Source organism: Triturus cristatus, chromosome 12, assembly GCF_964204655.1.
Source record: "Triturus cristatus chromosome 12, aTriCri1.1, whole genome shotgun sequence".
Classification (NCBI taxonomy): domain Eukaryota; kingdom Metazoa; phylum Chordata; class Amphibia; order Caudata; family Salamandridae; genus Triturus; species Triturus cristatus.
In genome coordinates, this window is record NC_140595.1 from 726,052,069 (window position 1) to 726,073,950 (window position 21,882).

General features: G+C 40.3%; 10 non-coding genes across 10 annotated transcripts; all 10 read right to left on the bottom strand.

The window, feature by feature from the left end:
* Window positions 1-1,184: 1,184 nt before the first annotated feature.
* Window positions 1,185-1,256, bottom strand: TRNAH-GUG (transfer RNA histidin (anticodon GUG)). Its single transcript has one exon. It is a non-coding gene; the product is annotated as a tRNA-His (tRNA).
* Window positions 1,257-2,537: 1,281 nt separating this feature from the next.
* Window positions 2,538-2,619, bottom strand: TRNAS-AGA (transfer RNA serine (anticodon AGA)). The gene has a single exon. It is a non-coding gene; the product is annotated as a tRNA-Ser (tRNA).
* A 3,939-nt stretch (window positions 2,620-6,558) lies between these two features.
* TRNAS-AGA (transfer RNA serine (anticodon AGA)) lies at window positions 6,559-6,640 on the bottom strand. The gene has a single exon. It is a non-coding gene; the product is annotated as a tRNA-Ser (tRNA).
* A 2,587-nt stretch (window positions 6,641-9,227) lies between these two features.
* On the bottom strand, window positions 9,228-9,299 carry TRNAH-GUG (transfer RNA histidin (anticodon GUG)). The gene has a single exon. It is a non-coding gene; the product is annotated as a tRNA-His (tRNA).
* A 1,281-nt stretch (window positions 9,300-10,580) lies between these two features.
* TRNAS-AGA (transfer RNA serine (anticodon AGA)) lies at window positions 10,581-10,662 on the bottom strand. The gene has a single exon. It is a non-coding gene; the product is annotated as a tRNA-Ser (tRNA).
* Window positions 10,663-13,249: 2,587 nt separating this feature from the next.
* Window positions 13,250-13,321, bottom strand: TRNAH-GUG (transfer RNA histidin (anticodon GUG)). The gene has a single exon. It is a non-coding gene; the product is annotated as a tRNA-His (tRNA).
* A 1,281-nt stretch (window positions 13,322-14,602) lies between these two features.
* On the bottom strand, window positions 14,603-14,684 carry TRNAS-AGA (transfer RNA serine (anticodon AGA)). The gene has a single exon. It is a non-coding gene; the product is annotated as a tRNA-Ser (tRNA).
* Window positions 14,685-17,271: 2,587 nt separating this feature from the next.
* TRNAH-GUG (transfer RNA histidin (anticodon GUG)) lies at window positions 17,272-17,343 on the bottom strand. Its single transcript has one exon. It is a non-coding gene; the product is annotated as a tRNA-His (tRNA).
* A 1,282-nt stretch (window positions 17,344-18,625) lies between these two features.
* Window positions 18,626-18,707, bottom strand: TRNAS-AGA (transfer RNA serine (anticodon AGA)). The gene has a single exon. It is a non-coding gene; the product is annotated as a tRNA-Ser (tRNA).
* Window positions 18,708-21,294: 2,587 nt separating this feature from the next.
* Window positions 21,295-21,366, bottom strand: TRNAH-GUG (transfer RNA histidin (anticodon GUG)). The gene has a single exon. It is a non-coding gene; the product is annotated as a tRNA-His (tRNA).
* Window positions 21,367-21,882: the final 516 nt, after the last annotated feature.

Genomic DNA, 21,882 nt, shown 5'->3' on the forward strand with positions numbered 1-21,882 from the left:
AAAGTACGTTCTCGTTACTCTTGTAATCCAGTGCTGGGCTCCTAGGCTCAGTACTGGGACATCTATCTAAAACAGGTAAACAATTACGTTTTCACAGTTGGTATGATTTTTTATAGAATATTTGTAAGTTTCAAAAATCGACACTTAGAAAATTTTGAGCAAAAAGCAGGCAATGATATCCCATGGAAGGAAATTCGAGTTACTGGTAAGTACGGTTAAAATTACTTTTCAGGGTCAGTACTGAGCTCCAAGATGCAGCACTGAGGTCTCTCCTGATAACGGGTGAGTAAATCAGAATTCGTTGTTTGGCTGATTTTAGATGAATATTTTAAAGTTCCAAAACTCCACACCACTTAGAAGAATTTCCAAGTGAAACCACTCAATGTTAGCCTATGGAAGAAAAGTGAGTTATCGGCTTTTAGGTAATTACTCGACTGGCAGAGTTATGGTTCTGGGCATAGACTCAGGGGTCTCCCAGGGAAGTCCCAGCCTACTTGCCAAGCCTTAAACTCCCCTTTTATTACATATAATTTACCCCTAAGGTAGGCCCTAGGTAGTCCTAGGTGCATGATGCTATGTAAGTAAAAAATAAGATATGTACTTTGGTGGTTCGCATGTCCTGTAAGTACCAAACAGTCTATTTCATTTTTCACTACTGTGAGATCTACCCCTCTCATAGGTTAGCTCTGGGTATTCCCCTATACTTTTTATTTGGTAATTCCATATCGGAGAGGAGTAGCTTTATTTATTTATTGAAAATCCTACTTACTGGTGAGGTTGGATTTAACTTTACTATTTTAGAAATGCCACTTTTAGAGAGTGAACATTTCTCTGCACTTACTGTTCTATTTGCCTGAAACCTGGCCCCAATACACGTCTGGATTGGGCTGGGTGACAGCAAAATTTGTGCCTTCCCTCTAGAGAGCCACAACACAGGTCACTCAACTGCACCTGGGGGGTGAGCTCCGCTCCCCCTCCACCCCCAATAGGTTCAAGAACGATAATTTATGTAAGTAAATACATTATAGCTACAGCTTATAATCATGCGAGTTTAAATCATTTGTTGTTAGATGGTTTAAATATTTGAAAGGATCTGTTTTTAATAGACATTTTACAAAAACTACTGGTACATTTGCTAATTCTGTAAAATTAACACCCAACTGCCATGACATTGCCAACCACTATGCCGTGACTCGGATTCGAACCGAGGTTGCTGCGGCCACAACGCAGAGTACTAACCACTATACGATCACGGCGAGCTACTTGGGCTCAACGACAATCAGTGACATGGAGAATTTATAATTCGGAACACTCAGGGCTGTTCCTGTGATAGGCTGGATGTATTCATTGCTTCCTCATTCCTCATTCAGAGGCTGCGTCTCCTCAGTAGTTGATAGGCTGAAACCGTTTCCTGGCCGCCTGCTTGTGAAATGCCAGGAGTCAAAGATCACACATTACACTTGTGGACCTGTGATGGGACACCAATGCAGAGAAACCCACCTGGAACAGACCTTCTATTCTGTCTATTAGACCTGCATCTTCCCTGCACCTTTCAAGCCATTTGTATGTGAAGCAAGAAAGAGTTAGAGAGTGATCCATCTACACTTTTATAGGGAGGATGTCGCCGTGAGCTCCTCCCAGCTAATCACACGAACAGCAGAAAAGCAAGATAAATACACAGTTGAGGGGTGGGCTGCATGGTTATGTTTTTGAGTAATTATTGAAACTGACCTCAGTGGCTCATTAGCAGAGCTGCGGCTAATGACTGGTGCCAAATCATGATGAAGCAAGCACCATGGCTCGTAGGGGACCCACAACACGCTTTTCTTAGCTCACTGAATTAAAGTATAAACTTCCGCCGTGTGTGAGTGGTAAAGGCTTGTTAATATGGTTCCTTTTCCAATTCAAGTCTGACAATAAGAGGCAGGAACCACGTGGCTTCGGAAGCTCAGGAAAGTAGCCACCAACCACAGAGAAAGAGAGAACTGGCAGTATGAGAGGTGGAGAAAACAGAAGCGGGAGCAAGGAGCTCAAATGAGATTGATGGCGTTTAAATAGAGCGCGTAAAGGAACAGTTACACAGCTAAGAAATGGGAAAGACAGACTAGGGAAAAAAACACAGAAAGAGCCTGTAGATGAAATTCTCTTCCTGGGACAGCAGGTTAAGAGAAATTACACATGGAGAGGTTAAGCATGTAACACGGGGGAGAATAAAAAAGAAAATGCAGTTTTATGAAGTGTGTTTGCCAATCCAGCCAGCACTTTTGTTCTATTTCTCTCTTTGCGTCTTTTATTGGTAAAGTAACTTTCAAGTGCATGCGCAGGTATGAATGAGAGAGCAACGGTATAATAATTTGAAGCGTTTACACCAGTGCTAAAGTAGGAATGAGGTGTAGCAAAGACATGAAAGAGGTAGCGATAACAAATATGTGGAGAGGCAATAGTGACACAAAAATAAGCCACCTATTCATAAAACTGAAAAGGAAGAAATACTAAAGGTTAACTTCTGAAATTGTAGCCGATAATAAAAAGATTCTCGTTGTTGGCAGGATTAGAACCTGCGCGGGGATACCCCAATGGATTTCTAGTCCATCACCTTAACCACTCGGCCACAACAACTTACTGTATGCTGCATGCAAATATTTTGTTTGAAAGTTTTGAACTTTTCCCACATCAAAGTACTGATATTCTGCAATGCGCTTTTTAAAAACAATGCTTTTTTCATCATGCACGTTCTGTCCTAAAAACAAAAATTGCATGAGTATATCTCTGCATCTGTAAAAGGATACGCTTGCATTCAAACTCTCTTGTGGCACTCAATTTTTTGGACCCTGTTGCACTCTGTTTTTGCGCTGCTTTTAGTCTACGACCCATATTACAGAAGTCAACCATCTCTGAGTATTTGGGACTCCTTTGTAAGTGCCTTATCTTTAATCCTTGAAAAGCTCTATAATAAAGGGGTCTGTCAAAGATTGCTTGAATGGAAGATAAAAGAAGGCCCACTTGTCTCACCAAATGCAGTAGAGAAACCTGATGTTTTACTCATGTTAATCTTAGTTCATTTTTGTTAGACCTGGCATCCTTAAGGTGGCCTACCAGCAACCTTTTTGCTTTTCACCTCACGTTTTGCTGAATCTTTATGTTGGCCTTAGGACTCTAATCACTTTATCACTACTCTGAGAAAGTGGCTCTGTATATACTGTTCCCAAATAGGTACAGTGTGCACAGAGTCCCCAGTCCCCAGAGGTTTGGCAGAGGCTAAAGTTAGATATAACCTTACTCTCTAAAGTGGTAGCTTGCCGAGCAGTAAGGCAGTATCAGAGTACAGTGTAAAACATTTGTTGTACACACTCAGTCAGCAAATGGTCTCACACACTCAAGAACTGAACTCTAGGCCATTGGTTTGCATAAAAAAGATATTGTTGTTTTATTTTAGAACCAACAATAGGTATCAAAATATACTTTCTCAGAATGAGATGCTTTAGTAAAATACTTTGCAATAGGCAATTGACTTTTGCAGGTAATAGTTACAGTTTATTGCAATAGGCAACACAATTTGAATCACAATAATACATTGAGCTCAATGGGAATTTTAAGTTATATGCAATTAATTACTTTCAGGATTACTTTTCTAAATCCAGGACTGGATCCTAGATTCAGTCCTGGGACAGTTCTTGGAAACAAGTGAGTAAATTCGTTTTAGTTACTGTTGTGATGTTTAAGCAATATTTTGCTATTTTAAAAGTTGACACTTAGAAACTTTTGCTGATCAAATTACCAATGTTATCCTATGGAAGGAAATTCACTTAGCAGGTAAGTGGGGTTATGGTTACTTTTTCTAGGTCAGTGTTGGATCCTAGATCCAGCACTACTGTACCACCTGTAAGCAGTTGAGAAACTGCGTTTAAGTTATACAGGCGATTTTTAAGGAATATTTAAATGTTTTCAAAATCGACACTTAGAAGAAATTTCACAGAAAAACAGTCAATGGTTTCCTATGGAAGAAAATTCAAGTTACGGGTAAAGTACGTTCTCGTTACTTTTGTAATCCAGTGCTGGGCTCCTAGGCTCAGTACTGGGACATCTATCTAAAACAGGTAAACAATTACGTTTTCACAGTTGGTATGATTTTTAAAGAATATTTGTAAGTTTCAAAAATCGACACTTAGAAAATTTTGAGCAAAAAGCAGGCAATGATATCCCATGGAAGGAAATTCGAGTTACTGGTAAGTACGGTTAAAATTACTTTTCAGGGTCAGTACTGAGCTCCAAGATGCAGCACTGAGGTCTCTCCTGATAACGGGTGAGTAAATCAGAATTCGTTGTTCGGCTGATTTTAGATGAATATTTTAAAGTTCCAAAACTCCACACCACTTAGAAGAATTTCCAAGTGAAACCACTCAATGTTAGCCTATGGAAGAAAAGTGAGTTATCGGCTTTTAGGTAAGTACTCGACTGGCAGAGTTATGGTTCTGGGCATAGACTCAGGGGTCTCCCAGGGGAGTCCCAGCCTACTTGCCAAGCCTTAAACTCCCCTTTTAGTACATATAATTTACCCCTAAGGTAGGCCCTAGGTAGTCCTAGGTGCATGATGCTATGTAACTAAAAAATAAGATATGTACTTTGGTGGTTCGCATGTCCTGTAAGTACCAAACAGTCTATTTCATTTTTCACTACTGTGAGGTCTACCCCTCTCATAGGTTAGCTCTGGGTATTCCCCTATACTTTTTATTTGGTAATTCCATATCGGAGAGGAGTAGCTTTATTTATTTATTGAAAATCCTACTTACTGGTGAGGTTGGATTTAACTTTACTATTTTAGAAATGCCACTTTAAGAGAGTGAACATTTCTCTGCACGTACTGCTCTATTTGCCTGAAACCTTGCCCCAATACACGTCTGGATTGGGCTGGGTGACAGCAAAATTTGTGCCTTCCCTCTAGAGAGCCACAACACAGGTCACTCAACTGCACCTGGGGGGTGAGCTCCGCTCCCCCTCCACCCCCAATAGGTTCAAGAACAATAATTTATGTAAGTAAATACATTATAGCTACAGCTTATAATCATGCGAGTTTAAATCATTTGTTGTTAGATGGTTTAAATATTTGAAAGGATCTGTTTTTAATAGACATTTTACAAAAACTACTGGTACATTTGCTAATTCTGTAAAATTAACACCCAACTGCCATGACATTGCCAACCACAATGCCGTGACTCGGATTCAAACCGAGGTTGCTGCAGCCACAACGCAGAGTACTAACCACTATACGATCACGGCGAGCTACTTGGGCTCAACGACAAACAGTGACATGGAGAATTTATAATTCGGAACACTCAGGGCTGTTCCTGTGATAGGCTGGATGTATTCATTGCTTCCTCATTCCTCATTCAGAGGCTGCGTCTCCTCAGTAGTTGATAGGCTGAAACCGTTTCCTGGCCGCCTGCTTGTGAAATGCCAGGAGTCAAAGATCACACATTACACTTGCGGACCTGTGATGGGACACCAATGCAGAGAAACCCACCTGGAACAGACCTTCTATTCTGTCTATTAGACCTGCATCTTCCCTGCACCTTTCAAGCCATTTGTATGTGAAGCAAGAAAGAGTTAGAGAGTGATCCATCTACACTTTTATAGGGAGGATGTCGCCGTGAGCTCCTCCCAGCTAATCACACGAACAGCAGAAAAGCAAGATAAATACACAGTTGAGGGGTGGGCTGCATGGTTATGTTTTTGAGTAATTATTGAAACTGACCTCAGTGGCTCATTAGCAGAGCTGCGGCTAATGACTGGTGCCAAATCATGATGAAGCAAGCACCATGGCTCGTAGGGGACCCACAACACGCTTTTCTTAGCTCACTGAATTAAAGTATAAACTTCCGCCGTGTGTGAGTGGTAAAGGCTTGTTAATATGGTTCCTTTTCCAATTCAAGTCTGACAACAAGAGGCAGGAACCACGTGGCTTCGGAAGCTCAGGAAAGTAGCCACCAACCACAGAGAAAGAGAGAACTGGCAGTATGAGAGGTGGAGAAAACAGAAGCGGGAGCAAGGAGCTCAAATGAGATTGATGGCGTTTAAATAGAGCGCGTAAAGGAACAGTTACACAGCTAAGAAATGGGAAAGACAGACTAGGGAAAAAAACACAGAAAGAGCCTGTAGATGAAATTCTCTTCCTGGGACAGCAGGTTAAGAGAAATTACACATGGAGAGGTTAAGCATGTAACACGGGGGAGAATAAAAAAGAAAATGCAGTTTTATGAAGTGTGTTTGCCAATCCAGCCAGCACTTTTGTTCTATTTCTCTCTTTGCGTCTTTTATTGGTAAAGTAACTTTCAAGTGCATGCGCAGGTATGAATGAGAGAGCAACGGTATAATAATTTGAAGCGTTTACACCAGTGCTAAAGTAGGAATGAGGTGTAGCAAAGACATGAAAGAGGTAGCGATAACAAATATGTGGAGAGGCAATAGTGACACAAAAATAAGCCACCTATTCATAAAACTGAAATGGAAGAAATACTAAAGGTTAACTTCTGAAATTGTAGCCGATAATAAAAAGATTCTCGTTGTTGGCAGGATTCGAACCTGCGCGGGGATAACCCAATGGATTTCTAGTCCATCGCCTAAACCACTCGGCCACAACAACTTACTGTAAGCTGCATGCAAATATTTTGTTTGAAAGTTTTGAAGTTTTCCCACATCAAAGTACTGATATTCTACAATGCGCTTTTTAAAAACAATGTTTTTTTCATCATGCACGTTCTGTCCTAAAAACAAAAATTGCATGAGTATATCTCTGGATCTGTAAAAGGATACGCTTGCATTCAAACTCTCTTGTGGCACTCAATTTTTTGGACCCTGTTGCACTCTGTTTTTGCGCTGCTTTTAGTCTACGACCCATATTACAGAAGTCAACCATCTCTGAGTATTTGGGACTCCTTTGTAAGTGCCTTATCTTTAATCCTTGAAAAGCTCTATAATAAAGGGGTCTGTCAAAGATTGCTTGAATGGAAGATAAAATAAGGCCCACTTGTCTCACCAAATGCAGTAGAGAAACCTGATGTTTTACTCATGTTATCCTTAGTTCATTTTTGTTAGACCTGGCATCCTTAAGGTGGCCTACCAGCAACCTTTTTGCTTTTCACCTCACGTTTTGCTGAATCTTTATGTTGGCCTTAGGACTCTAATCACTTTATCACTACTGTGAGAAAGTGGCTCTGTATATACTGTTCCCAAATAGGTACAGTGTGCACAGAGTCCCCAGTCCCCAGAGGTTTGGCAGAGGCTAAAGTTAGATATAACCTTACTCTCTAAAGTGGTAGCTTGCCGAGCAGTAAGGCAGTATCAGAGTACAGTGTAAAACATTTGTTGTACACACTCAGTCAGCAAATGGTCTCACACACTCAAGAACTGAACTCTAGGCCATTGGTTTGCATAAAAAAGATATTGTTGTTTTATTTTAGAACCAACAATAGGTATCAAAATATACTTTCTCAGAATGAGATGCTTTAGTAAAATACTTTGCAATAGGCAATTGACTTTTGCAGGTAATAGTTACAGTTTATTGCAATAGGCAACACAATTTGAATCACAATAATACATTGAGCTCAATGGGAATTTTAAGTTATATGCAATTAATTACTTTCAGGATTACTTTTCTAAATCCAGGACTGGATCCTAGATTCAGTCCTGGGACAGTTCTTGGAAACAAGTGAGTACATTCGTTTTAGTTACTGTTGTGATGTTTAAGCAATATTTTGCTATTTTAAAAGTTGACACTTAGAAACTTTTGCTGATCAAATTACCAATGTTATCCTATGGAAGGAAATTCACTTAGCAGGTAAGTGGGGTTATGGTTACTTTTTCTAGGTCAGTGTTGGATCCTAGATCCAGCACTACTGTACCACCTGTAAGCAGTTGAGAAACTGCGTTTAAGTTATACAGGCGATTTTTAAGGAATATTTAAATGTTTGCAAAATCGACACTTAGAAGAAATTTCACAGAAAAACAGTCAATGGTTTCCTATGGAAGAAAATTCAAGTTACGGGTAAAGTACGTTCTCGTTACTCTTGTAATCCAGTGCTGGGCTCCTAGGCTCAGTACTGGGACATCTATCTAAAACAGGTAAACAATTACGTTTTCACAGTTGGTATGATTTTTTATAGAATATTTGTAAGTTTCAAAAATCGACACTTAGAAAATTTTGAGCAAAAAGCAGGCAATGATATCCCATGGAAGGAAATTCGAGTTACTGGTAAGTACGGTTAAAATTACTTTTCAGGGTCAGTACTGAGCTCCAAGATGCAGCACTGAGGTCTCTCCTGATAACGGGTGAGTAAATCAGAATTCGTTGTTTGGCTTATTTTAGATGAATATTTTAAAGTTCCAAAACTCCACACCACTTAGAAGAATTTCCAAGTGAAACCACTCAATGTTAGCCTATGGAAGAAAAGTGAGTTATCGGCTTTTAGGTAATTACTCGACTGGCAGAGTTATGGTTCTGGGCATAGACTCAGGGGTCTCCCAGGGAAGTCCCAGCCTACTTGCCAAGCCTTAAACTCCCCTTTTATTACATATAATTTACCCCTAAGGTAGGCCCTAGGTAGTCCTAGGTGCATGATGCTATGTAAGTAAAAAATAAGATATGTACTTTGGTGGTTCGCATGTCCTGTAAGTACCAAACAGTCTATTTCATTTTTCACTACTGTGAGATCTACCCCTCTCATAGGTTAGCTCTGGGTATTCCCCTATACTTTTTATTTGGTAATTCCATATCGGAGAGGAGTAGCTTTATTTATTTATTGAAAATCCTACTTACTGGTGAGGTTGGATTTAACTTTACTATTTTAGAAATGCCACTTTTAGAGAGTGAACATTTCTCTGCACTTACTGTTCTATTTGCCTGAAACCTGGCCCCAATACACGTCTGGATTGGGCTGGGTGACAGCAAAATTTGTGCCTTCCCTCTAGAGAGCCACAACACAGGTCACTCAACTGCACCTGGGGGGTGAGCTCCGCTCCCCCTCCACCCCCAATAGGTTCAAGAACGATAATTTATGTAAGTAAATACATTATAGCTACAGCTTATAATCATGCGAGTTTAAATCATTTGTTGTTAGATGGTTTAAATATTTGAAAGGATCTGTTTTTAATAGACATTTTACAAAAACTACTGGTACATTTGCTAATTCTGTAAAATTAACACCCAACTGCCATGACATTGCCAACCACTATGCCGTGACTCGGATTCGAACCGAGGTTGCTGCGGCCACAACGCAGAGTACTAACCACTATACGATCACGGCGAGCTACTTGGGCTCAACGACAATCAGTGACATGGAGAATTTATAATTCGGAACACTCAGGGCTGTTCCTGTGATAGGCTGGATGTATTCATTGCTTCCTCATTCCTCATTCAGAGGCTGCGTCTCCTCAGTAGTTGATAGGCTGAAACCGTTTCCTGGCCGCCTGCTTGTGAAATGCCAGGAGTCAAAGATCACACATTACACTTGTGGACCTGTGATGGGACACCAATGCAGAGAAACCCACCTGGAACAGACCTTCTATTCTGTCTATTAGACCTGCATCTTCCCTGCACCTTTCAAGCCATTTGTATGTGAAGCAAGAAAGAGTTAGAGAGTGATCCATCTACACTTTTATAGGGAGGATGTCGCCGTGAGCTCCTCCCAGCTAATCACATGAACAGCAGAAAAGCAAGATAAATACACAGTTGAGGGGTGGGCTGCATGGTTATGTTTTTGAGTAATTATTGAAACTGACCTCAGTGGCTCATTAGCAGAGCTGCGGCTAATGACTGGTGCCAAATCATGATGAAGCAAGCACCATGGCTCGTAGGGGACCCACAACACGCTTTTCTTAGCTCACTGAATTAAAGTATAAACTTCCGCCGTGTGTGAGTGGTAAAGGCTTGTTAATATGGTTCCTTTTCCAATTCAAGTCTGACAATAAGAGGCAGGAACCACGTGGCTTCGGAAGCTCAGGAAAGTAGCCACCAACCACAGAGAAAGAGAGAACTGGCAGTATGAGAGGTGGAGAAAACAGAAGCGGGAGCAAGGAGCTCAAATGAGATTGATGGCGTTTAAATAGAGCGCGTAAAGGAACAGTTACACAGCTAAGAAATGGGAAAGACAGACTAGGGAAAAAAACACAGAAAGAGCCTGTAGATGAAATTCTCTTCCTGGGACAGCAGGTTAAGAGAAATTACACATGGAGAGGTTAAGCATGTAACACGGGGGAGAATAAAAAAGAAAATGCAGTTTTATGAAGTGTGTTTGCCAATCCAGCCAGCACTTTTGTTCTATTTCTCTCTTTGCGTCTTTTATTGGTAAAGTAACTTTCAAGTGCATGCGCAGGTATGAATGAGAGAGCAACGGTATAATAATTTGAAGCGTTTACACCAGTGCTAAAGTAGGAATGAGGTGTAGCAAAGACATGAAAGAGGTAGCGATAACAAATATGTGGAGAGGCAATAGTGACACAAAAATAAGCCACCTATTCATAAAACTGAAATGGAAGAAATACTAAAGGTTAACTTCTGAAATTGTAGCCGATAATAAAAAGATTCTCGTTGTTGGCAGGATTAGAACCTGCGCGGGGATACCCCAATGGATTTCTAGTCCATCACCTTAACCACTCGGCCACAACAACTTACTGTATGCTGCATGCAAATATTTTGTTTGAAAGTTTTGAACTTTTCCCACATCAAAGTACTGATATTCTGCAATGCGCTTTTTAAAAACAATGCTTTTTTCATCGTGCACGTTCTGTCCTAAAAACAAAAATTGCATGAGTATATCTCTGCATCTGTAAAAGGATACGCTTGCATTCAAACTCTCTTGTGGCACTCAATTTTTTGGACCCTGTTGCACTCTGTTTTTGCGCTGCTTTTAGTCTACGACCCATATTACAGAAGTCAACCATCTCTGAGTATTTGGGACTCCTTTGTAAGTGCCTTATCTTTAATCCTTGAAAAGCTCTATAATAAAGGGGTCTGTCAAAGATTGCTTGAATGGAAGATAAAAGAAGGCCCACTTGTCTCATCAAATGCAGTAGAGAAACCTGATGTTTTACTCATGTTAATCTTAGTTCATTTTTGTTCGACCTGGCATCCTTAAGGTGGCCTACCAGCAACCTTTTTGCTTTTCACCTCACGTTTTGCTGTATCTTTATGTTGGCCTTAGGACTCTAATCACTTTATCACTACTGTGAGAAAGTGGCTCTGTATATACTGTTCACAAATAGGTACAGTGTGCACAGAGTCCCCAGTCCCCAGAGGTTTGGCAGAGGCTAAAGTTAGATATAACCTTACTCTCTAAAGTGGTAGCTTGCCGAGCAGTAAGGCAGTATCAGAGTACAGTGTAAAACATTTGTTGTACACACTCAGTCAGCAAATGGTCTCACACACTCAAGAACTGAACTCTAGGCCATTGGTTTGCATAAAAAAGATATTGTTGTTTTATTTTAGAACCAACAATAGGTATCAAAATATACTTTCTCAGAATGAGATGCTTTAGTTAAATACTTTGCAATAGGCAATTGACTTTTGCAGGTAATAGTTACAGTTTATTGCAATAGGCAACACAATTTGAATCACAATAATACATTGAGCTCAATGGGAATTTTAAGTTATATGCAATTAATTACTTTCAGGATTACTTTTCTAAATCCAGGACTGGATCCTAGATTCAGTCCTGGGACAGTTCTTGGAAACAAGTGAGTAAATTCGTTTTAGTTACTGTTGTGATGTTTAAGCAATATTTTGCTATTTTAAAAGTTGACACTTAGAAACTTTTGCTGATCAAATTACCAATGTTATCCTATGGAAGGAAATTCACTTAGCAGGTAAGTGGGGTTATGGTTACTTTTTCTAGGTCAGTGTTGGATCCTAGATCCAGCACTACTGTACCACCTGTAAGCAGTTGAGAAACTGCGTTTAAGTTATACAGGCGATTTTTAAGGAATATTTAAATGTTTGCAAAATCGACACTTAGAAGAAATTTCACAGAAAAACAGTCAATGGTTTCCTATGGAAGAAAATTCAAGTTACGGGTAAAGTACGTTCTCGTTACTCTTGTAATCCAGTGCTGGGCTCCTAGGCTCAGTACTGGGACATCTATCTAAAACAGGTAAACAATTACGTTTTCACAGTTGGTATGATTTTTTATAGAATATTTGTAAGTTTCAAAAATCGACACTTAGAAAATTTTGAGCAAAAAGCAGGCAATGATATCCCATGGAAGGAAATTCGAGTTACTGGTAAGTACGGTTAAAATTACTTTTCAGGGTCAGTACTGAGCTCCAAGATGCAGCACTGAGGTCTCTCCTGATAACGGGTGAGTAAATCAGAATTCGTTGTTTGGCTGATTTTAGATGAATATTTTAAAGTTCCAAAACTCCACACCACTTAGAAGAATTTCCAAGTGAAACCACTCAATGTTAGCCTATGGAAGAAAAGTGAGTTATCGGCTTTTAGGTAATTACTCGACTGGCAGAGTTATGGTTCTGGGCATAGACTCAGGGGTCTCCCAGGGAAGTCCCAGCCTACTTGCCAAGCCTTAAACTCCCCTTTTATTACATATAATTTACCCCTAAGGTAGGCCCTAGGTAGTCCTAGGTGCATGATGCTATGTAAGTAAAAAATAAGATATGTACTTTGGTGGTTCGCATGTCCTGTAAGTACCAAACAGTCTATTTCATTTTTCACTACTGTGAGATCTACCCCTCTCATAGGTTAGCTCTGGGTATTCCCCTATACTTTTTATTTGGTAATTCGATATCGGAGAGGAGTAGCTTTATTTATTTATTGAAAATCCTACTTACTGGTGAGGTTGGATTTAACTTTACTATTTTAGAAATGCCACTTTTAGAGAGTGAACATTTCTCTGCACTTACTGTTCTATTTGCCTGAAACCTGGCCCCAATACACGTCTGGATTGGGCTGGGTGACAGCAAAATTTGTGCCTTCCCTCTAGAGAGCCACAACACAGGTCACTCAACTGCACCTGGGGGGTGAGCTCCGCTCCCCCTCCACCCCCAATAGGTTCAAGAACGATAATTTATGTAAGTAAATACATTATAGCTACAGCTTATAATCATGCGAGTTTAAATCATTTGTTGTTAGATGGTTTAAATATTTGAAAGGATCTGTTTTTAATAGACATTTTACAAAAACTACTGGTACATTTGCTAATTCTGTAAAATTAACACCCAACTGCCATGACATTGCCAACCACTATGCCGTGACTCGGATTCGAACCGAGGTTGCTGCGGCCACAACGCAGAGTACTAACCACTATACGATCACGGCGAGCTACTTGGGCTCAACGACAATCAGTGACATGGAGAATTTATAATTCGGAACACTCAGGGCTGTTCCTGTGATAGGCTGGATGTATTCATTGCTTCCTCATTCCTCATTCAGAGGCTGCGTCTCCTCAGTAGTTGATAGGCTGAAACCGTTTCCTGGCCGCCTGCTTGTGAAATGCCAGGAGTCAAAGATCACACATTACACTTGTGGACCTGTGATGGGACACCAATGCAGAGAAACCCACCTGGAACAGACCTTCTATTCTGTCTATTAGACCTGCATCTTCCCTGCACCTTTCAAGCCATTTGTATGTGAAGCAAGAAAGAGTTAGAGAGTGATCCATCTACACTTTTATAGGGAGGATGTCGCCGTGAGCTCCTCCCAGCTAATCACACGAACAGCAGAAAAGCAAGATAAATACACAGTTGAGGGGTGGGCTGCATGGTTATGTTTTTGAGTAATTATTGAAACTGACCTCAGTGGCTCATTAGCAGAGCTGCGGCTAATGACTGGTGCCAAATCATGATGAAGCAAGCACCATGGCTCGTAGGGGACCCACAACACGCTTTTCTTAGCTCACTGAATTAAAGTATAAACTTCCGCCGTGTGTGAGTGGTAAAGGCTTGTTAATATGGTTCCTTTTCCAATTCAAGTCTGACAATAAGAAGCAGGAACCACGTGGCTTCGGAAGCTCAGGAAAGTAGCCACCAACCACAGAGAAAGAGAGAACTGGCAGTATGAGAGGTGGAGAAAACAGAAGCGGGAGCAAGGAGCTCAAATGAGATTGATGGCGTTTAAATAGAGCGCGTAAAGGAACAGTTACACAGCTAAGAAATGGGAAAGACAGACTAGGGAAAAAAACACAGAAAGAGCCTGTAGATGAAATTCTCTTCCTGGGACAGCAGGTTAAGAGAAATTACACATGGAGAGGTTAAGCATGTAACACGGGGGAGAATAAAAAAGAAAATGCAGTTTTATGAAGTGTGTTTGCCAATCCAGCCAGCACTTTTGTTCTATTTCTCTCTTTGCGTCTTTTATTGGTAAAGTAACTTTCAAGTGCATGCGCAGGTATGAATGAGAGAGCAACGGTATAATAATTTGAAGCGTTTACACCAGTGCTAAAGTAGGAATGAGGTGTAGCAAAGACATGAAAGAGGTAGCGATAACAAATATGTGGAGAGGCAATAGTGACACAAAAATAAGCCACCTATTCATAAAACTGAAAAGGAAGAAATACTAAAGGTTAACTTCTGAAATTGTAGCCGATAATAAAAAGATTCTCGTTGTTGGCAGGATTAGAACCTGCGCGGGGATACCCCAATGGATTTCTAGTCCATCACCTTAACCACTCGGCCACAACAACTTACTGTATGCTGTATGCAAATATTTTGTTTGAAAGTTTTGAACTTTTCCCACATCAAAGTACTGATATTCTGCAATGCGCTTTTTAAAAACAATGCTTTTTTCATCATGCACGTTCTGTCCTAAAAACAAAAATTGCATGAGTATATCTCTGCATCTGTAAAAGGATACGCTTGCATTCAAACTCTCTTGTGGCACTCAATTTTTTGGACCCTGTTGCACTCTGTTTTTGCGCTGCTTTTAGTCTACGACCCATATTACAGAAGTCAACCATCTCTGAGTATTTGGGACTCCTTTGTAAGTGCCTTATCTTTAATCCTTGAAAAGCTCTATAATAAAGGGGTCTGTCAAAGATTGCTTGAATGGAAGATAAAAGAAGGCCCACTTGTCTCACCAAATGCAGTAGAGAAACCTGATGTTTTACTCATGTTAATCTTAGTTCATTTTTGTTAGACCTGGCATCCTTAAGGTGGCCTACCAGCAACCTTTTTGCTTTTCACCTCACGTTTTGCTGTATCTTTATGTTGGCCTTAGGACTCTAATCACTTTATCACTACTGTGAGAAAGTGGCTCTGTATATACTGTTCCCAAATAGGTACAGTGTGCACAGAGTCCCCAGTCCCCAGAGGTTTGGCAGAGGCTAAAGTTAGATATAACCTTACTCTCTAAAGTGGTAGCTTGCCGAGCAGTAAGGCAGTATCAGAGTACAGTGTAAAACATTTGTTGTACACACTCAGTCAGCAAATGGTCTCACACACTCAAGAACTGAACTCTAGGCCATTGGTTTGCATAAAAAAGATATTGTTGTTTTATTTTAGAACCAACAATAGGTATCAAAATATACTTTCTCAGAATGAGATGCTTTAGTTAAATACTTTGCAATAGGCAATTGACTTTTGCAGGTAATAGTTACAGTTTATTGCAATAGGCAACACAATTTGAATCACAATAATACATTGAGCTCAATGGGAATTTTAAGTTATATGCAATTAATTACTTTCAGGATTACTTTTCTAAATCCAGGACTGGATCCTAGATTCAGTCCTGGGACAGTTCTTGGAAACAAGTGAGTAAATTCGTTTTAGTTACTGTTGTGATGTTTAAGCAATATTTTGCTATTTTAAAAGTTGACACTTAGAAACTTTTGCTGATCAAATTACCAATGTTATCCTATGGAAGGAAATTCACTTAGCAGGTAAGTGGGGTTATGGTTACTTTTTGTAGGTCAGTGTTGGATCCTAGATCCAGCACTACTGTACCACCTGTAAGCAGTTGAGAAACTGCGTTTAAGTTATACAGGCGATTTTTAAGGAATATTTAAATGTTTGCAAAATCGACACTTAGAAGAAATTTCACAGAAAAACAGTCAATGGTTTCCTATGGAAGAAAATTCAAGTTACGGGTAAAGTACGTTCTCGTTACTCTTGTAATCCAGTGCTGGGCTCCTAGGCTCAGTACTGGGACATCTATCTAAAACAGGTAAACAATTACGTTTTCACAGTTGGTATGATTTTTTATAGAATATTTGTAAGTTTCAAAAATCGACACTTAGAAAATTTTTAGCAAAAAGCAGGCAATGATATCCCATGGAAGGAAATTCGAGTTACTGGTAAGTACGGTTAAAATTACTTTTCAGGGTCAGTACTGAGCTCCAAGATGCAGCACTGAGGTCTCTCCTGATAACGGGTGAGTAAATCAGAATTCGTTGTTTGGCTGATTTTAGATGAATATTTTAAAGTTCCAAAACTCCACACCACTTAGAAGAATTTCCAAGTGAAACCACTCAATGTTAGCCTATGGAAGAAAAGTGAGTTATCGGCTTTTAGGTAATTACTCGACTGGCAGAGTTATGGTTCTGGGCATAGACTCAGGGGTCTCCCAGGGAAGTCCCAGCCTACTTGCCAAGCCTTAAACTCCCCTTTTATTACATATAATTTACCCCTAAGGTAGGCCCTAGGTAGTCCTAGGTGCATGATGCTATGTAAGTAAAAAATAAGATATGTACTTTGGTGGTTCGCATGTCCTGTAAGTACCAAACAGTCTATTTCATTTTTCACTACTGTGAGATCTACCCCTCTCATAGGTTAGCTCTGGGTATTCCCCTATACTTTTTATTTGGTAATTCCATATCGGAGAGGAGTAGCTTTATTTATTTATTGAAAATCCTACTTACTGGTGAGGTTGGATTTAACTTTACTATTTTAGAAATGCCACTTTTAGAGAGTGAACATTTCTCTGCACTTACTGTTCTATTTGCCTGAAACCTGGCCCCAATACACGTCTGGATTGGGCTGGGTGACAGCAAAATTTGTGCCTTCCCTCTAGAGAGCCACAACACAGGTCACTCAACTGCACCTGGGGGGTGAGCTCCGCTCCCCCTCCACCCCCAATAGGTTCAAGAACGATAATTTATGTAAGTAAATACATTATAGCTACAGCTTATAATCATGCGAGTTTAAATCATTTGTTGTTAGATGGTTTAAATATTTGAAAGGATCTGTTTTTAATAGACATTTTACAAAAACTACTGGTACATTTGCTAATTCTGTAAAATTAACACCCAACTGCCATGAAATTGCCAACCACTATGCCGTGACTCGGATTCGAACCGAGGTTGCTGCGGCCACAACGCAGAGTACTAACCACTATACGATCACGGCGAGCTACTTGGGCTCAACGACAATCAGTGACATGGAGAATTTATAATTCGGAACACTCAGGGCTGTTCCTGTGATAGGCTGGAGGTATTCATTGCTTCCTCATTCCTCATTCAGAGGCTGCGTCTCCTCAGTAGTTGATAGGCTGAAACCGTTTCCTGGCCGCCTGCTTGTGAAATGCCAGGAGTCAAAGATCACACATTACACTTGCGGACCTGTGATGGGACACCAATGCAGAGAAACCCACCTGGAACAGACCTTCTATTCTGTCTATTAGACCTGCATCTTCCCTGCACCTTTCAAGCCATTTGTATGTGAAGCAAGAAAGAGTTAGAGAGTGATCCATCTACACTTTTATAGGGAGGATGTCGCCGTGAGCTCCTCCCAGCTAATCACACGAACAGCAGAAAAGCAAGATAAATACACAGTTGAGGGGTGGGCTGCATGGTTATGTTTTTGAGTAATTATTGAAACTGACCTCAGTGGCTCATTAGCAGAGCTGCGGCTAATGACTGGTGCCAAATCATGATGAAGCAAGCACCATGGCTTGTAGGGGACCCACAACACGCTTTTCTTAGCTCACTGAATTAAAGTATAAACTTCCGCCGTGTGTGAGTGGTAAAGGCTTGTTAAAATGGTTCCTTTTCCAATTCAAGTCTGACAACAAGAGGCAGGAACCACGTGGCTTCGGAAGCTCAGGAAAGTAGCCACCAACCACAGAGAAAGAGAGAACTGGCAGTATGAGAGGTGGAGAAAACAGAAGCGGGAGGAAGGAGCTCAAATGAGATTGATGGCGTTTAAATAGAGCGCGTAAAGGAAGAGTTACACAGCTAAGAAATGGGAAAGACAGACTAGGGAAAAAAAACACAGAAAGAGCCTGTAGATGAAATTCTCTTCCTGGGACAGCAAGTTAAGAGAAATTACACATGGAGAGGTTAAGCATGTAACACGGGGGAGAATAAAAAAGAAAATGCAGTTTTATGAAGTGTGTTTGCCAATCCAGCCAGCACTTTTGTTCTATTTCTCTCTTTGCGTCTTTTATTGGTAAAGTAACTTTCAAGTGCATGCGCAGGTATGAATGAGAGAGCAACGGTATAATAATTTGAAGCGTTTACACCAGTGCTAAAGTAGGAATGAGGTGTAGCAAAGACATGAAAGAGGTAGCGATAACAAATATGTGGAGAGGCAATAGTGACACAAAAATAAGCCACCTATTCATAAAACTGAAATGGAAGAAATACTAAAGGTTAACTTTTGAAATTGTAGCCGATAATAAAAAGATTCTCATTGTTGGCAGGATTCGAACCTGCGCGGGGATACCCCAATGGATTTCTAGTCCATCGCCTTAACCACTCGGCCACAACAACTTACTATAAGCTGCATGCAAATATTTTGTTTGAAAGTTTTGAAGTTTTCCCACATCAAAGTACTGATATTCTACAATGCGCTTTTTAAAAACAATGTTTTTTTCATCATGCACGTTCTGTCCTAAAAACAAAAATTGCATGAGTATATCTCTGGATCTGTAAAAGGATACGCTTGCATTCAAACTCTCTTGTGGCACTAAATTTTTTGGACCCTGTTGCACTCTGTTTTTGCGCTGCTTTTAGTCTACGACCCATATTACAGAAGTCAACCATCTCTGAGTATTTGGGACTCCTTTGTAAGTGCCTTATCTTTAATCCTTGAAAAGCTCTATAATAAAGGGGTCTGTCAAAGATTGCTTGAATGGAAGATAAAAGAAGGCCCACTTGTCTCACCAAATGCAGTAGAGAAACCTGATGTTTTACTCATGTTATCCTTAGTTCATTTTTGTTAGACCTGGCATCCTTAAGGTGGCCTACCAGCAACCTTTTTGCTTTTCACCTCACGTTTTGCAGTATCTTTATGTTGGCCTTCGGACTCTAATCACTTTATCACTACTGTGAGAAAGTGGCTCTGTATATACTGTTCCCAAATAGGTACAGTGTGCACAGAGTCCCCAGTCCCAGGAGGTTTGGCAGAGGCTAAAGTTAGATATAACCTTACTCTCTAAAGTGGTAGCTTGCCGAGCAGTAAGGCAGTATCAGAGTACAGTGTAAAACATTTGTTGTACACACTCAGTGAGCAAATGGTCTCACACACTCAAGAACTGAACTCTAGGCCATTGGTTTGCATACAAAAGATATTGTTGTTTTATTTTAGAACCAACAATAGGTATCAAAATATACTTTCTCAGAATGAGATGCTTTAGTTAAATACTTTGCAATAGGCATTTGACTTTTGCAGGTAATAGTTACAGTTTATTGCAATAGGCAACACAATTTGAATCACAATAATACATTGAGCTCAATGGGAATTTTAAGTTATATGCAATTAATTACTTTCAGGATTACTTTTCTAAATCCAGGACTGGATCCTAGATTCAGTCCTGGGACAGTTCTTGGAAACAAGTGAGTAAATTCGTTTTAGTTACTGTTGTGATGTTTAAGCAATATTTTAGCTATTTTAAAAGTTGACACTTAGAAACTTTTGCTGATCAAATTACCAATGTTATCCTATGGAAGGAAATTCACTTAGCAGGTAAGTGGGGTTATGGTTACTTTTTCTAGGTCAGTGTTGGATCCTAGATCCAGCACTACTGTACCACCTGTAAGCAGTTGAGAAACTGCGTTTAAGTTATACAGGCGATTTTTAAGGAATATTTACATGTTTGCAAAATCGACACTTAGAAGAAATTTCACAGAAAAACAGTCAATGGTTTCCTATGGAAGAAAATTCAAGTTACGGGTAAAGTACGTTCTCGTTACTTTTGTAATCCAGTGCTGGTCTCCTAGGCTCAGTACTGGGACATCTATCTAAAACAGGTAAACAATTACGTTTTCACAGTTGGTACGATTTTTAAAGAATATTTGTAAGTTTCAAAAATCGATACTTAGAACATTTTCAGCAAAAAGCAGGCAATGACATCCCATGGAAGGAAATTCGAGTTACTGGTAAGTACGGTTAAAATTACTTTTCAGGGTCAGTACTGAGCTCCAAGATGCAGCACTGAGGTCTCTCCTGATAACGGGTGAGTAAATCAGAATTCGTTGTTCGGCTGATTTTAGATGAATATTTTAAAGTTCCAAAACTCCACACCACTTAGAAGAATTTCCAAGTGAAACCACTCAATGTTAGCCTATGGAAGAAAAGTGAGTTATCGGCATTTAGGTAAGTACTCGACTGGCAGAGTTATGGTTCTGGGCATAGACTCAGGGGTCTCCCACGGGAGTCCCAGCCTACTTGCCAAGCCTTAAACTCCCCTTTTAGTACATATAATTTACCCCTAAGGTAGGCCCTAGGTAGTCCTAGGTGCATGATGCTATGTAAGTAAAAAATAAGATATGTACTTTGGTGGTTCGCATGTCCTGTAAGTACCAAACAGTCTATTTCATTTTTCACTACTGTGAGGTCTACCCCTCTCATAGGTTAGCTCTGGGTATTCCCCTATACTTTTTATTTGGTAATTCCATATCGGAGAGGAGTAGCTTTATTTATTTATTGAAAATCCTACTTACTGGTGAGGTTGGATTTAACTTTACTATTTTAGAAATGCCACTTTTAGAGAGTGAACATTTCTCTGCACTTACTGCTCTATTTGCCTGAAACCTGGCCCCAATACACGTCTGGATTGGGCTGGGTGACAGCAAAATTTGTGCCTTCCCTCTAGAGAGCCACAACACAGGTCACTCAACTGCACCTGGGGGGTGAGCTCCGCTCCCCCTCCACCCCCAATAGGTTCAAGAACGATAATTTATGTAAGTAAATACATTATAGCTACAGCTTATAATCATGCGAGTTTAAATCATTTGTTGTTAGATGGTTTAAATATTTGAAAGGATCTGTTTTTAATAGACATTTTACAAAAACTACTGGTACATTTGCTAATTCTGTAAAATTAACACCCAACTGCCATGACATTGCCAACCACTATGCCGTGACTCGGATTCGAACCGAGGTTGCTGCGGCCACAACGCAGAGTACTAACCACTATACGATCATGGCGAGCTACTTGGGCTCAACGACAAACAGTGACATGGAGAATTTATAATTCGGAACACTCAGGGCTGTTCCTGTGATAGGCTGGATGTATTCATTGCTTCCTCATTCCTCATTCAGAGGCTGCGTCTCCTCAGTAGTTGATAGGCTGAAACCGTTTCCTGGCCGCCTGCTTGTGAAATGCCAGGAGTCAAAGATCACACATTAGACTTGTGGACCTGTGATGGGACACCAATGCAGAGAAACCCACCTGGAACAGACCTTCTATTCTGTCTATTAGACCTGCATCTTCCCTGCACCTTTCAAGCCATTTGTATGTGAAGCAAGAAAGAGTTAGAGAGTGATCCATCTACACTTTTATAGGGAGGATGTCGCCGTGAGCTCCTCCCAGCTAATCACACGAACAGCAGAAAAGCAAGATAAATACACAGTTGAGGGGTGGGCTGCATGGTTATGTTTTTGAGTAATTATTGAAACTGACCTCAGTGGCTCATTAGCAGAGCTGCGGCTAATGACTGGTGC